The following is a 15,766-nucleotide window of genomic DNA, read 5'->3' as shown; positions in this document are numbered from 1 at the left end:
TTCTTTCCTGGTCAATGATGTTATCAAGGTGGTTGAAAATCCCAGTATAATTCACAATAAGCATTATTGCTTTCCTAAGTACAAAACAGAGATGGGAAATATAAAACTTCTGTTAGCTCATAAAATTATGGGAGTCACCTTCTGCTTTATCCTCAGTAATTCAGTTTAAAATCAAAATACTTTTCATAATTCATAAGTGTTTCTTTAAGTGTCCGTGTTTTGTTTTCATTTTTTGCTTGCAAGGTTGTACAGGAAGCAACAAAAATAGATGAATTCATATGGCCAAGAACACAAGTTGATGCAGCCACGGAACTTGATAAATTGCTGGCACTGAAGATCTCCAGAGACTTATTATATTATTTAATCTTTTCTTTTCATTGAGTGAGTCTTCAACAAACTGAGTCAATTCACTCAATGAAAGACAGCAAGGTAAATGAAAGATTAGCACTACTTCTGAAGGTGCCAAACCAAGGAGAAATTTTTAGCTAGCCCTGAATATATTATATATTCCCTTCACTAACGGTATCTTAAAAAAATAAAATAAAATAATAATGTATGTGTGTCTGTTTTAAAACTGTTAAATTCACCATATTTTCATTAATATGGTTACTGCAATAAGCTATTTGGATATTCCTGCAATACTCTCTTATTTAGTAATAACTGTATTGATAATTGCATTTACATTTTTGACACAGTTCTTCACGATGTATTTGACTTTCTCAGGTTGAAAATGAAGAAGCCCTGTGCTTAAATTGAAGCATTTACGCGACAGAGCAGGCAGTAATAGAGGCTTCAGAAACTGGGAATTGTTGATTTCTCACCCTGAGGGCATTTTGCCAAAGAATTCTGCTTGAGACTCATGGAAATTCTTGGACTAAATATATGCATACATGGGACTGGAAAAATATATACGAAGCATGTGTTTCTATAGGAATCCTATTCACCTAAAACATAACAAGATTTGAAAACACTTTTTTCTTTGTGAATCATATTGAAAATGACTGTGAGCTTGACAGTCTGTCTTACTGCACATTTTTACAAGGTTTGTAGTAATCGATATTTGCTAATCGATATTTGGCAGAGAGAAGAAAGAGGCCATGAAAAGAAAGGACACATTCTTAAGTGTTTAAGTAAAAATGTGCATGCGTTTTTCCACTTAAACTTCAACTGTGATCCTTTTGATGGTGCGCTCTATGTCTGAAATAGAAAATGAAAATGAGCACCTGATAAAATAACAAATGTGGATCTCAAAAAAGTGCAGATTCATATTTGAGTTCCCTTTTTTTTTTTTTTTTTAAAGATATTTCCGTATTGATTCTCCAGTCTTACAGAGTTTCCTCTCAATAAAATATGTAAGAACAGCTGCAGACATTGTGAGATTTTAACAATGAATAAATTACACTTCCTGCAGCACTACTTCCAGAGCCCGATTAAATTTATAGGACTTTTTCCCACAGTAACTGACTTGTTCAAGAGTTTACTAATTCGTGCTATATATAAATATTCAGACTTCTGCTTTTGTAAATGCATGCCTAATGTGCGCCAGCTGAAGGCGACTCTCCATGCTGTCTCCTGCGGTGATACGAACACTTGTCTGGGAAGGCAGACTTTATTCTTACTCAGATGTATGAAGAAAGCTCAAAATCTCAGCAGAACTTCAGACTAGTTACCTTCTTTCAGTTGTCTTTTCTTCAATCTTTTCACTGACTGTGTGTGGGGAATATGCTCCTGGAATTACAATTGACAGTTGTGAGCAAATGCATTAAATATAGTATCTTGAAATATCTGCTCATGGCTGATAAGCAGTACTGCTGGGACAGCCTGATGATACCTGGAACATATCAGCATTACCTGCCTAGGTAACTAAAAAGGATGCCAGAGTTCCTGGAAAAGCCTTCTTTCTTTCTTGTCCTACATGATGCACATCAGGAGCTATAACATGCTGTGAAATCCGTGTGCCTTCAACTGGAAATTGAAGTAAAAGCATGAAGAATTGCAATGCCATTTGATGGGGCGTTCAAACTGGATCTAAATTCTTTTGGGAGAAAATGCTTATTCTTTGAGACTGAAGTGTATAGGTAGTGTAAAAAGATTTCATTGCAAAGGGACATAGCCACACAGTGGGTGTCTCTCTACACATTAGTTCCAGGCTATCTGTACGGTTGTTTTGGCTTGGACGTGACTGTAAACTATTCACACACTGTGCAGGCTTTGCAGAGCCAGAGGGTGTCTGTTGGAGCCTGCAGATGCCTGCATCTGTCCCACAGTGTCTGACCCTCTCAGGCAAGTGCACAAAACACCTATGCTTTTTACACGGCATGTCTGCATAAGGTTATATCTTGCTTTTGTTTCTGAGGATATTTGCAGTGTAGCTATTTTCTACTGCTTCAGGAGAAGCAAAAACTACTTCTTGCTCAGCACTAGACCTGCACCACAGGGACATCACTATTTTCCATCTCTCCTGTATATCCTGGATGTTGTCATGTTTACAGCAGGTGAAAATCTCCAGTCAGAACATCTCAGCATGTAATGCCAATGGAAACTTGCATTGCGGTGAGAATGATGGCAACCATCTCCTGCAGTAAAGCCTAAATACATGACTTTTCAGTGTAGTGATCTGCTTCTTTATCTTGTGCTGGAGGACACTGCTTGTTATGTGTTCATAACTGTATCTTCCCACTTGTAGCATAGTTAATGCTCAGGGTGCCCCTTCCCCAACTCTTCTGTATTTTTCTGTGTTCATCCTTCTTTTCCCTCTGTAAACTGGGCATCCTTATCTGCTCCTGTTATTTTATGTTAGCAAGGACTTCCAAGTCTGGCTCTGAGCCATGTCTGCTCTCGCACATCCAGCAGTCTTCTGGGCATCTCCTTTTAGATAGCTTGCTGCCCTTCAAATGTGACATTAACAATTTGCCCTTCTGATTCCCCTCTTGTGCTCAGTCTTTTCTTTTTGCCAGGCTTGCAGTTAATGAGGGCATTATTAAGGCTGCCCTCAGACATATTAAAGAAAACAAACACAAGAGCAGTCCTAGGAATATGAATAACTATGGGTCAATTTATAAGGCGCGCATGATTTTTCTGGTACATAAGGCAATTTTCTAAAGAAACCCCCCCAAATGCTTTCAGCCCACAAGCATGAAAACCACACTGAAATTTTGAAACATGCATGAAGAGGTATTGCTTTGAATGTACAGATGTTTTCCTTCAGCAGAGGGCATCTCCTGTGTGCACAATGTCTGCGTGGCACTAAAGAGACACAGGCAAGACCTTAGAAGCGACAGCTGGATCTAGGATCGTAGTTTCATAGCCATGTCATGGAAATCTGTTTCTTTTAAAATACTTTATTTCTTTATGAATCTATCCTGCCTTTGAAAGGTACGCTGCACACTTCGGGGGGTTGTGTAGAAATCGGCAGCAAAAAGAGAACTGACCCCTCAGTGTCTTATAAAGTGAATGGTCTCAGGATAAGTGTGTGCCTTAGTTGGGAGGGGAAATAGAAACCACTGGCAGCTTGGAAAAAGAGGAAAAGGGAAAGAAGAAGGGAAGGGAAGGGAAGGGAAGGGAAGGGAAGGGAAGGGAAGGGAAGGGAAGGGAAGGGAAGGGAAGGGAAGGGAAGGGAAGGGAAGGGAAGGGAAGGGAAGGGAAGGGAAGGGAAGGGAAGGGAAGGGAAGGGAAGGGAAGGGAAATTTGAGCCTTCTGCCTTTCAGGTTTCACACCAAGGCTCGCAGAGGCCGCGCCGTGCCGGGGCCGCCACCTGCAGGCCGCAGCGGGCTGAGCAGGGGAACGGAGGCGGCGGGGCTCGGCCCGGCCCCTCAGTGCCGCCCGGGCAGAAAAGGCCCCGTGGATGTGAAAGGGATTCCATGTGATAAGAAGAAGATTAAAAAAATCCAGAATTTGAACCCAAACTTCGTGTCTTCATCAGTGTTTTTCAGGACAGGTTTGCCTTTCCAGAGGTGCGGATGAGAAATGGCAAGCAATCCATCTAGCTGGGAACACGTTTGCCATGGCTTGTTCAGAAGCACTCATTCTCAGCCCCGAAAGGAAAATGTCCTGTAAGGCATAAACATCTTTCCCCTGGCATTTATCTCTGCAGAGACTGTGATGTGAGGCAGATTTTACCGGAGGAAGGCTGCTTACCTAAAATAAATGCGTTTGAACACCTGCAGCTAATTCAATAATCATCGGAAAGACTTCAGTTGTTGTAATGCTCGCGCTGCCTGCAGCATTCACCTCTGAATCTATTGTTTCCAGTTTGCCCAATCATTACAAGTGTATTAACTCTATATAAATGCTAATCAATGAAGTGAAGAAAGAAGGAAACACCAAACCCATCAACAGCATTGTGAAATTTTGGTACTATAGATTTAATTTTTAAGACCACATTGAACTTGCATATAAATTGTTATACAGTGATGCTTCCTGTCTCTTTCACGATGAATAGTCAAAGCCCAAATATTTGAACTCATACCCCTGAGAACATAGAGTGGAATTCCTCCACCCCATTTTTAGCCATTGAAACAAACACCTCAGGACAGAAAATTCATCCAAAATTCTTCATTGATTGGTAGAAATAAATTGCTGCAGAAGGATTTGTGCTGCCATAAAACAATCAGGCAATGAAGCGGGTAGCTTGGGTCTGCCACCTGTCCTTTAGCTAGTCAAAATCAAGTGAGACAAATCACATACTTACTTCAGGTGGGAGAACACAGATTAGTATAAATAAGTGCTGCACAATTAGATTTTCAGTTTAGAGTGTGCTGTAATTCTGTGTAATATACTTTGAATTTAAACAAGCATCACCAGCAAATGTTTCTTCTGCTATTCAAGCTCAGAAAAGTGCTTCAGTGATTTCTGGTGATGAAAAGGGAGACGTTCATGTGAGAATGAAGCAAATGACCTCATAATATTTAGAAGGAAAAATCAGGAAAGACTCCAGTTCATTTAAATGGTGTTCTTCATTCTGTGTTTTTGTGAGAAAAATAGGACATCTGAGAATAGATGCCATAGACTCACAGACATTTATTTATTAAATCCATTTCACCTTGACTAGTTGAAGAGAGGGAGTCTGCAAAAAGCACCCCTGTGTTTCTCCCACTTTGGGTCCAGTTGGGGAATTTTGCTGACAGTGAAGGCAGCTTTGCTGCCTCTCAGTGTGGTGTAGCAGCTCACAAAGGAGCAGTTTTCAGAGGAGGTGTCCTTGCTTCCAAACAAAGGCAACTATTTTTAATGTTTGTTTTAGTTTGAGCTAAGAATGGCAGCAACCAGCTTCAGACTGACTTTTCCTTTTTCTGAGTCACCTACTCCTCCCTTGGTCCCTCTTCCTCAGAATTGTGATGGGAAAAGTACACTGGGGACCAGCAGGAGGCTAGGGATATATCAGTCTTGTGGGAACACTTTTAGCTCACATGGAAATGCGTATAACCACTTAATTAGCCATTTTAATGGTTATTTCTATCAACTATTAAGTTGTTTGGGGCTATGGTGTCACCCAAGGCCTTTCTAATAAGGCAAGACTACATATTTCTTAAAATGATTGGAAGCTCCTGATTTTTCTTTCCCATATTTTTGGGGAGACAGGAGGCCATTGGTATCATGAACTGAGTTGTGACAGTGTATACTGAGGGTTGCTGAATTAAAAAAGATTTTCAGCCTGGTTGATACGAGCTAAGGCTAGTCCCGTTCAGAGAACTAGTTAATCAAATGGGACAAGTTAATTACCATTTGAATATAATTTGATTGATGCTAAAGAAGGAAAATGCTTTACAGTAGAATGCATTTTTTTTCCATAAGCTTTAAATTAAGGGAAATGCTAAGAATCTTTGCTTTTTAGATCAGAGTCATCTGTGGAAAGACTGGCTCTGTGGTGAGCTGAAAACCCCAGTGCTCTGGGAAGAACAAATCATGCCGTGGACATCAGCCTGACCTCTCTGTAGCTGTAGAAAGGTATCCAGGCATGGAGAGCTCTGATGCCAGCCACCTACCTGGTAGCTCCATGTCCTGAGAGAAAAGTGGGAGGGCAGTCCTCTGTTATTTGAAGTGACATAAATTATAGGTATCTTTTCTAATGATTGGGGAATTCTGAGCAGTTTTACATGCTCTAACATAAAGGACTGAAAGAGTGGTTGTGTGTCTGCATTTGTCTGTGAACACTGACAGAAAATGTTCCCATTGGTGAGGGACAGGACGGAGTTACCTGGTCAACCTCAAGCTCTCCAACAGCCTCCACTGTGCTCTGGATCTCACCATACTTCAGTAGGGGTCCAAATCTTCTGAACCTCCACAGAGTTTTGGTGGGGAAAAGATGTATAAAAGGTTAAATGTCTTTCTATAGCTGTTTCTTACTTTCCTTCCTGAGATGCCTGTCTGTAATGCAGAGGCAGTAATTCATTCTACTGTCACCTGCTCAGGATAAATCCCCTTTCTTCCAAATTGTTAGCACTTTCTCCCCAAATTTGCCATGTGACCTTGCTGTCCTTTGATAAAAGTCATGTCTCATGAAGGAAAGAAAAACCTTCTCCCACACCTTATAGTTTGCAGACTGGTTTGGCACAGATGATAAAAACAGTTTTCTATATAGCTTTCTATTTTGTTGGTTTTCGTTACTCTTGTTGTGGTTTACAGTTTTAGGAAAACTGGTTAGTTCTTTCTGACTATGACAGGCTGAAAGAAATATGTCTGGAAACAAGTATTCCTTATAAGAAAGAGTCTTTGAAGTCTTTGCCTCTAATAAATGGTTTGATTTAATAGTCAGGAGGATTTGAAAATGGACCTTGTCATGTCTGCAATCAGTGGAATATTATTTTACCATTACATTTTAGCAGTATTTGGGACCCCTCCAGCAGAGATGAGGAGGAAGTGCACTTAAAGAGCAACGTGGGGGCTAGCCCGTGGTGTGTGCCTGTGATGTACTGCCTAGTGAACACCACAAGCAGAGTTTTACACCTATTGTGACAGCCAGGCATTAGTCATCAACTCAGTGGAGAAACTAACACTGTCCTTGTTTTTAGTCATCCCCCGAAGCATTGCACTGCTCATATACATGTACATTTGACTAAGCATAGAGAATGAAAGCAGAAGCAACTTTCCTGTTTTTCTTTTTTCCTTGGTATCCTGTTAAAATTTTTGATTCTCAGGAAGCCAGAAAAAGCATAAAACTTCAATTGTTACACATAATTCTGATCTTGGACCAGAGCAGCTTATGTATTTTACAGGGAAATTTAGGTGGAACAGCTTCCAAGGCACGTTAGGCTATTCATCACAGACACAGCTTAAATATTGTCTACAACTTCTTTGTAGAATTAGAAAAATATTCTCCGTGGTTAATCACCTTTTCCAAGTGTCACAGTTTAACAAAACATAATCTTAAAAGATTTACTCTTCTGCAGAACAACATATAAGCAAGAAATTCTGTTTTACCCTTCTTCTAGGGTAAAAATGCTAGGACAAAAAAGGATTTATGTGTACTGAAGAGCTAGAAATGTCTCACCTCTCACTTTTGCATGTAATGCTATTTAATGCTAAATACTCCTTCCTTGTATTTTCCCAGAAAGTTGACAATTCCCATTAATAGTACAAGAGAAACACAATGCTACAAGTCTAGTATTCTCAAAATCTCCTAGTGTTCATAATCCACACTTTCTACTTAGATTTTTAATAGGTTATATTGATAAGTATCTGAATGCATTTATGTTGCAATAATATTAAAAGTATTTTAAAGTATTTTGCATTTAATAGAATACTAACCACTGAATCTAATCAATCAGCATTAGCATCATTAGGTATGATGCCATCGCCAAACTGGAAACGTGCCTTTCATTTACAAAGTGCATGTGATGAGAAAGTATTCAAACAATACATCAGTTGCAGATATGTGTGGTTGAAATCACATATGTTTTAAGTTGTGAGAAATGTACCATTATTCCAAAATTATGTAGGTCGTTATCTAGTAATTCTGTTTAATGCTTTTGTTGATAAACAAATGCCATTATTTCTTATATACAAGAAATGGTATTTTTCTTCTCGCTTCTTCATTAGTTATTGCAGTGGTTACTAACTCTCTAAACTAACTCTAAAGTTGTGTGTTCTTTGGAAAGGAAACAATAAAAAATGAAAATTGAAAGAAATCATTAATTAGAAAGCCACTTTAAAGTCTGCATAGAAAGCAATCAACTATGATGAAATTAATGTCATATATATACTAATTAATTATTTATGTATTAAGTAATATGCATTATTTATTAAGTAACATAGATATAAAGAATATATTTATATATTAAAGAATTACGCATCTTAAGGTAACATCACCAGTTTATGAGATGGCAGACATAAGGAAAGCATGGTCCTATGTAACATGGCTTACATATTAAACGGAAACATTTTTTTTTCTAATTTCCATTTCCACGTGGGATTACAGTGTGGGAGCTCACCTCCTGAGTGTGAAGGAGGCATGATTAGTAACACAGTTCTGCTCTTAATTTAAGGTAGTTGATTAATTTTGGACTCTCAAATTTTCCCCTTTAGCAGGAAAGGCACAACTGTTCCTTCAGCCTACAGGAAAATATAAGCTATAGGTACTGAAGGACTTTAGATAACGAAGGAGCCATTGGGTCTAACCCAATTTCCTACTTTACGGTTATTTGCTGTCACGATCTCAGTATCTTTCAAAGACTTTTTTTTAGGACTGCCACTCTGCCTCCTTTCAAATTCGTTTCCTGTTCTGAAGGAGGATGCATCCTCTTTCTTTATTTTCTGTTGCTTCTTAGCATATCATCCAACAGAAGACACCGATTACACTTTAGCCTACTCTATCTAATCCCCTCTATTGCAGAAAGGAAAGCATGTAAGTATAAAATAAGAATATATACACTTGCATCTGCATGAAATTTGTATTTATTTTAATTACATGAAAAACAAACAAACAAAAGTTAGAGAAGAAGCATTACATCATGTTTTTTAAAAATACATCTTTTTTTTTTTTTCTTTTTCTGTAAAAGTCAGTACAGGTGACTCAACTGGAGAAATTTCAAGAATTAAAAACTTTTGGCAAAACCACTTTTGGATATACATAGGCCAACAGCTACAACTACACTATTGATATATTTACACACACACACACACACACATACCCTTTCATATTTTGATACTTTGCATTAATTATATGTGTGCTCTCCTTCTACTGTACTAGACTAAAATCACTGTATAGGTCAACTGAACTTTGTGTATATTCTCTAATGTCAAAAACTCATGAAGGACATTAAAATACATTATAATAGAGCTGAAAATTACATCAGGTATTTCTTGATAAAATGAAAACCAAGGCGATTTAGAACCAAACTCATAAAATCTATTTTGGATATCGTCTTCTAGTGATAAAGTACTGCAAAAGTTTAACTTTAGCGAGGCACATCAGAGCAACCTGGCTGACTATAAGGTCCAAAGGAAGAGTAAAATTCACCCCCAAAACTGTGGGACACTGGTCCCCCAAAACACTGGAAAATGTCTAACTAACATATGGGCAACATTGACAGCAGCTGAGGTGCTACAGAGCTCTTAGCGTCTTAGAGCATGGAAGTATTTCACAACAGTTGTTTAGTCTTAACTACCAGGTGGGGTGGTTTAGATAATGAAGCATTATTGTGTGTCAACATCTCTGTTATTTGTACTGGGCTTATCATTGCTGCTACTTTGACAATACACTTTCTAGAAGGAGCTGAGTTTGCCAAAAGATAAATCATTTAACACTGTTATTTATTGAGCAATTTCTTGATATGGAACTAATAACATGCCTGACGTGCCTGTACTTCATAAAAATGTATTTCTAAGGCCATAAGTTTATAATTAAAATGCTAATGGTTTTAAAATATTAACAGTGAAACAATATTTTTCAATAATTATCAGAAATGTTCAGCTTTTAAGATTTGTTAGTATTTGTTTTGACTGAGAAACAGGAGAAGGAAATTAGGAATAAAGCAACGGTTTCTGTCCCAACATCATCTCTTTATCTCTCACAAGTGAAAAATAGATGCAATACCTTTACACATACATCATGTCACTTTATTTTCTGTGCTTTCCAAATTACAAGTGTGGATATCAGAACAGCAACCATTTTTTCCCTGAATGTCTGAACTACTAGTAACATTGAACAATTTTATGAAGAAATACTTCTAATCATCAGCCCGTGGCTTGGAGGAATGACAAGCAATGCTTCAAGTGGAGAACTGCTACAATGTGCAGTGAAAAAAATACCACTCGAATTTTCTGAGTCTTCCCTCTATTAGATAGGAAGGCCACCCTGCTATATGGGAAATTCATTTAACCCAAAGAAAGCATATAAAATATATGCACCTGTACCTGCACGATCTGTCTAGGCTGTTGACAGGCAATGCAACATTGCTGGGTAGGATTCATCTCATCCTAAACCCGACAGCAATAAGAAATCAGGAGAATGATGAAATAAAGTGCACTCAAAATGCATACTGGAAATATTAACATGTTAATTTGTTAACAACATTTCTGTGAAGGATGTAACGGACTAAGTGATAGAGGAGCTGCTAGAATGGCACTTCCACCAACACAATGTGTTTGATCAATGAACATATGGGAAGCATGGAGTTTACGAAATCATTGAGCAATGCCTTGTGACTGTTTAAATCACTGCTATCTCAGGCAGTACTATCAGCTGGGATTAGTTAACGAAATAATAACCACCTGATCATCTACCTGGCTTCAGCAACAGTTCTATGCATTTGTAAAATGGTAATTAGATATGTATTCATTATTTTGTAAATTAAAACCATCATTTTTTATTAGCAGTCTGTAGCATCCTGGATTATCTGAAGTATTGAACAGAGACACTTTATTGACTGAAGAAAGGAACTAGAAAAATCTATAGTAGTAATCAAAGTAGAATTTTGATCTGTTAATAACTGAGCAATTTGGATTGATTTCAGCCTTTTCTACCTCATGAAATTATATAAAGTATTGAAAATTGTGACATAATATAGAGATCAATAATGTTTTTTCTCTGTATAAAAATAAAGACATGAAGTTTCTACTTCTGGTTATCTGAAAAAATGTATAAGCATGAAGCCTCCTTGTCCATAGCTTGTAAGAGTGAAAAACAGAGACAATATTTGAACTTTATGTCACTTTAACTATTTTTTGTCCTTCCCAGGTTAGAGATGAGGATATAAGAATGGTGGGATTAAACCATTTGATCGACTATAAAGGCTACATCCCCATCTCCACACAATGTCTGTCTTAACTAGAGCTGTGTATTTCAGATGGTTATACTGAGCTGGTTACGACTGTGTATCACATACCCAAGAACTACATGCAGACATTTTAGGTCTGGGTCTAGAAGGGTACTGCATAACAATGTCTATGGTATACATCATCTCACATCAAACAACATACACTGGTTTCTGCAGATGTTTTTAAAAAACCTCTTCCTCCAGAAGGAGGTTTGATGTGGGAAAGAAACTAAGCTGCCCTGAGCCATCCAGCCTGTGGATGTAATGAGGCAAGCTGCTGTAATGAGCCTCTCTGTTTGCTCATCAGGGAATCAGGAGTATTGTGTATTGTGTATGGCCAAGACCACCAGAGCTCTATCTGAGGTGCTCAGGTAGTGTCACAGAGTGGCACCGAAATGTCCAAGATACTACAGAAATTGCTGAGAAATTAAAGTTGTGTGTGGTTGACACCAGTTTAAAGATTTTTGTTGTGTTACAAAGGGACCTAGTATTAATCAAAATTTCCTTTCCTCCAAAAATTTGTAATTCGAATATGACTGATGTTCTTTATAAGAAACTTGATTCTACAACTTCCTGTAAAAGCAAAATATGCTCTCAAAAGGTGTGTTTTACTGATGGGTACCAGCACATACTTCTGTGTAACTAATTCTACAATTTTTCTTCGGTTTTATTTTTCCTTAGGACTGTTTTGTACTAGCTTCATTTTCACTGAGAGACAGTTGAATTCTTTATGGATTGTTTCTTTACTGTAAGCGGTAATGCTTCGCTAAATGTTGAGAGGGTGCTCATTTACACTTTCTAAGATTTTTAAAATGTGAAAGATGTTAAACTTTTTATGGTTTTTCTTTCTGCGTGAACAATAGTTCCTTTTCATGTTTTGAGATTTGCTCAGAAATTGAGAATTCGGAGTAGGAGATGAAGTCAAACATCCCTGCTTGGCTTTACTGACTTTTACTGAGAGCTCAGATAAATATATAAGTAGAATGCTGTCACAAACTGAGACAGCGGGTTGTGGCTGAGACTCAGTATTAAAAGACAGTTATTTGGAATTGTATTGTATGCTGACCATTGTCAAAAATTATACAAGAAGGAAATTTTCAATTTTCTGTCAAAGAATGATCTTTTTGTTTTTTTTTTTCCTTCCTTCACTGAAAAAAAACAGTTAGATGGCACTTAAGGTCCTGAGAATAATTTTATTTCAATCTTTTTTCTTTTGACCAACAACTTTATCCAAGTTGCTGGGGATCTCCAGGTAAGATCGGATGGATAAGTAGTACTATTTTTCAAGGAATGAAACCGATGAGACAAAGGCTGAGTTAGCCTCATTTTTTATTTTATTTTTCTAAAAATGCACTTTACTAAATAAGTGCATATAAATTCAGATTGTGCACAATGCTTCTAAGGTCTGGCAATAATGCATTTGTCACTCCCGTGCTACAAATGGGAAAATTAATACAGACTGAACAATGTTGTGAAAAGCCCAGCTATTAGTGGAGGTGGTTATGGGAAGCACACAGCTTCTAGTCCACAGTGTTCCCAGTGTACCATCCCATAAAAAATTTTCATTTCTATACCCAACTATAGCTTAAGAAATATATTAGAGACAGAAGCTTCCAGAAGAATGCTAGTCACCTAAATTATTAAAAATTAAAAACACCATTTCTTCATAACTGAATTCATACAGCTGGTTTGACTGCAGGGATGCTACCTAAAGGAACATTTTAACTAAACCACCCTGCTGATTTTGCAGGCATATGGAAAAGGAAGGAATGAAATGATAAGAGACAGAAGATACAATTTTATATTTTAAAAGCCAAAAAGCTAAATATCAAAGGTATAAAAAGATACAGCTTTTCCTTTTGAATTGCATCCATGATTTTGCTGGCTACATACTCTGCATCATAAGCAGGAAGTAAAAGTTGGTTTCTGGTGAAACAAGAAATAAAGCATTATGGAGTTATAAAACTTTACTTTTGAGTTGTATTCTATCCCAGCAATCATTTAATACAAAAATTTCCCTCCTTCCCCTCATGTAGTCCTGGACAGGAGTCTCCAATCTAATTTGTTCTTTCTATAATCAAAATACATTGAGAAGTTTTGTGATATTTTGAATTTTAATTACTAATACCTAACTTTTGTATAAGCCCTGCTCAGACCCTAATGAAGTTTGTGCCTGTATTGACTGTGGTGTTGAAAACTTCCCAGCTCATCTGTGGTATATGATGTTCTGACTATATATGGCATATCTAGTGACTAGCGATTACTTTTTACTTGAGATAAAACATAATGTAAGTTTCATTAACTGGGTTTGAAAACTTCTAGCTAATTTAGTATTAATAAAAGAAGGGTAAATGATTGTGTTTTTAAAGCTGCATTTTTTTTTTTTTGCATGATATAATTCTGAATCTAAGGCTTCCGTCATTCTGAAGACTGCATGTTTACTTCCACAATAATCTGAAAAGTAAAGAAAGAAAGATCAAAACTATTTCAAAAGCACCATAGTATTATATACAGAATTTAATGTCTTGTAATACTCTTTAAGTCCTGATACTAATTAGTTATATATTAGCAGACTTAGTATTGTAAGGATGCTATGCATATTGGTAATAATAACCCTGAAGGTTAGTGGCCCCTACCATGATTGATGCATATGTTTCTAAGGTTAAGATTCATAATTTCCAGAGGATTTTCCAGTGAACTATATAAAAAGATGGGCTTATTTAACATTTTATGTAAGTTTCCAGACAATCATTTACAAACCAGGCATTCTTTCAGTTCAGAATGTTTTTCACCTTTTGATATCACAGTTAACATGTCAGTAAGCACTATTTATAGTTGTAAAATCTAAAAACCCTACCTGTAAATACTGCTTCAACCCATTACTTCTTCTTCTGATATTGCTTTGTACCTACAATACCATTTTGTTTGCCTGGGAAGACTGAATCTCATCTAATTTGTATTGCTTGATGTAATCTCCTTTATTGGAGATAATCAAAACTTGAGTGCACAAGGTCCTGTGCAACCTGATACAAATTGGGCCTGCTTTCATTTGGAGGTTTGGACCAAATGAACTCAAAAGATTTTTCCCAACCTAAATTATACTACAATTTTGCAACTGTAAAAACTTTATTTAAGATAGGAATTTACATGTAGTTTCCTAAGGCTTTTCAAATGTGTGTGAAAATAGATATTAGGTACAATTAAACCCACTTCTGCTAACAGTTCAAAAGCTGTCGTCAAAGAGTTTGTTATTCTTCAGGAACTTACCCACAATGGATGGAATGATATGACCTAAAAGTGCACAGCTAGTGTGTAAAAAGCTATATGCCTCGACTGAAAGGTCCACTCTTACAGGCATTATGGTTAAATGAAGAAGGCTGTCAATATTTGTCAATATTGAATCTGACCCAATAGTAATAGGCGGCAAATGTACACCCAAGTAACACCATCAGTTGGCAGAAGGAACAAAATGCACTTATTAATATGCAGTTCACATTCTCACAGGGCAATCTGAGAGCTCTAGTCAGAAAGAATTAAGGGAGTTTGGGTAGCGCACACAGGTTGATGCAATGGGCAGGACTATAGCAGCCAGCTTTCCTGAGTGAAACAGAGGAGAATATGGAGCGGTTACATAGCTTAAAACACAGTTCATTTGAATGCATTTTGATGAAAATTCTGTCAAAAAGCCTCCTGAACCTGAAAACCATTTTCCAACCAAGTGTGTAGTCCCAGGTTCCACTCAGGACTCTGAACATCCATCCGCAGAAAACCAGGAATTGTTAGACAACCTGTATGTGGGGCTCCCTTCTACTGCACACCTACAAGATGTGTTGTCCTTCTGTGGAGATAAGATGGGCTGCAGTCAGCCAGTAAAATCTGTAGTGAGCTCCCTGTGCCACACAGGCAACCTACCACCATCCTCCTCTTTGATATGCCACCACCTTTCATATCTGCGGGCTCTTCACGAGTGTCAATGTCGCAGTACAAACTGCTTAAGCCAAGCATTTCTGAGATCTCTAGGGAATGGTATTGGCATATAGATCTAATTCGTAATAGTACTTGGCAACACCAATACAATGATTTGTAGACTCCCAAGAATCCTGCTGTATACTTGCCATGCTAACCAGGCATCCATGATTACAGTTGATCACGGCTGGAAAAAAGGCCTTGTAATTCTAGGAGACATATTAAAAAAATATCATTACAGCTAGATGTTTCAAAAAAGTTGCATTCCAAATTAGTTTTTACAATGTGAATTACTTTCTGGAGCATCATTACACAAGAAACCCAGCTGATTTGCCATCTCTGAAAGAATTAATAAGTAGGAGACATTTCTTTGAATGACAACCCTTCATCTGAAGATCTGTCAGCATTAAAACCATGTTATTAAAAGCAGTGGAGTTTTTATTTTCTCTTCCTGCTGTTCCTTGTATTTTGAGTAGTCTGTTAGTAAAGACTTGATACACAAGAGGGAGCTAGAAGTCAACACATCAAGGGAACGTTAGCTGGCTCCG

The sequence above is a fragment of the Anas platyrhynchos genome, chromosome 2 (genome assembly GCF_047663525.1).
Source record: "Anas platyrhynchos isolate ZD024472 breed Pekin duck chromosome 2, IASCAAS_PekinDuck_T2T, whole genome shotgun sequence".
Classification (NCBI taxonomy): Eukaryota; Metazoa; Chordata; class Aves; order Anseriformes; family Anatidae; genus Anas; species Anas platyrhynchos.
The sequence above is the reverse complement of the archived record's forward strand: the minus strand, read 5'-3'. Positions refer to the sequence as shown.